This window comes from Lupinus angustifolius, unplaced genomic scaffold (genome assembly GCF_001865875.1).
Source record: "Lupinus angustifolius cultivar Tanjil unplaced genomic scaffold, LupAngTanjil_v1.0 Scaffold_561, whole genome shotgun sequence".
In the NCBI taxonomy this organism is placed as follows: Eukaryota; Viridiplantae; Streptophyta; class Magnoliopsida; order Fabales; family Fabaceae; genus Lupinus; species Lupinus angustifolius.
This window is the reverse complement of record NW_017727900.1, coordinates 63697-65343: the sequence shown is the minus strand read 5'-3', so window position 1 is coordinate 65343 and position 1647 is coordinate 63697. Positions and strand designations below refer to the sequence as shown.

At 23.6% G+C, this 1647-nt stretch overlaps 1 long non-coding RNA gene across 1 annotated transcript; it reads left to right on the top strand.

Annotated features, from left to right (window-relative positions):
• Positions 1 to 175: 175 nt before the first annotated feature.
• LOC109341669 lies at positions 176 to 683 on the top strand. The gene is made up of 2 exons (XR_002106977.1): positions 176 to 272; positions 431 to 683. It is a non-coding gene; the product is annotated as an uncharacterized LOC109341669 (long non-coding RNA).
• The last annotated feature ends 964 nt before the right edge of the window (positions 684 to 1647 follow it).

Below are 1647 nucleotides of genomic sequence, written 5' to 3'. Positions count from 1 at the left end.
AATTATTTATTATTATTACTAGATTATTAATTTTATGTAAGAAAATTTGAATAAAGAAATAGGGTAGCAATACAACAATGTGGACCACTATTTTTTAATGAGTAAACTTTCCATAATGTACTATTTTCAACTATAAAAGTTGACATTTTGGTTGAATACAAGATAAAAGTTCATACTTTGGTTTAAGAAGATATCACCACCATAGTGAAAAAGTATGAAGAAATCCTTGATTGGTATATGTTTCTTTATCGTCCTCTTTGCATTTGCTTCAGGTAATTTTCTTTTCTTGGTAAATGCTTCATGTAGTTTCTCACACTTAAAATTAATTCATACTTCACAAATTATAGGCGTTGTTGTAGGGATATTCTCACTCTATATATATATATATATATATAAATAAAGTTAGTGACTAATAAGAATTCACTTTCAGGTTTGGAGGATAAAGCTGTGGATCAAAAAATAGGAATTAATGCAGGGGGACCATGTAAAGTAGACAATGATTGTTTTTGTCAAGGAGGAGTTTTTCCAGTATGTTGTTATTGTAGAAACGGCCGTTGTTTTTGTGCTAAGGATGGTAAAGAAATTGCGTAAAACTATTATTCGTGATTTTATGCTATGTACTCAAATGTTGTAGCTACCATGATAACGGAAATAAATTAATATATTATCAATCTATGAATACCCATACCAAGTTTCGTTTCACTATCACATCGTTTAACAACTAGTTCATTTATTCAATATGATTTAATAATTAGTTTAAATATAAAAATTGGATATAATGAAGGTAAAAATTAAATGACATTGATGTTCATCTCATATATATATATATATATAACTATACAAAGGAAAAACATCTCTAAGAGATATTTATGTAATTGAATAGGCATAATTTTTATATCCCTACTATGTCCTTATTACTATATAAATATAAAATATGTCCAAAGGACATTCAAGTAATTGAACATATAAAATTTTATTTAATTCCATTTATGTGTCATCATATATCTTAGAAAATTATTTATCACGTTTTTGTACATAATTACAACAACATGACTTTCTATTTTGAGTGAACATTTGTTTTACTGTTTCACAAAACTTTTTAATTTAAAAACATATCGGTTTCACGACTTGTTGGTACTTTCTTACTAATTGATATACTTCACCTATAAAGACATTTGCGTGAGATTCAATTATTTGAATATTCAATTTTAAAATATAAGACTGAACAATTACTCAATGAAATATATTCAACTGCAAATGATAATATCTAACTCAACTTACTATATTTAATATTTATAATATGTAGAATGTCTGTCAACTTGCTATTATATATAAAGAAAACTGTAAATTATAATAATAACATTGTGGTAGATTGTTGTAAATATTTTATTAATTATTAATGTATATTATAGGTACAAATTAATATACATATTGTAAGAAAATTATAAATTTATTATAATTAAAGTATAGTAGATTATTTTAACAAGTTTTATAACTTCTTAATATATATTATTTTGTAAAATTACATGTTTTAATATATAATACTATATTAGGTAAGTTAGATAAACGTGAAGGGGTTAGCTAACCTAAAAAATTTACTAATTATTTAAAAACAAAATTTTAATTAAAATAAAATATTACATATTT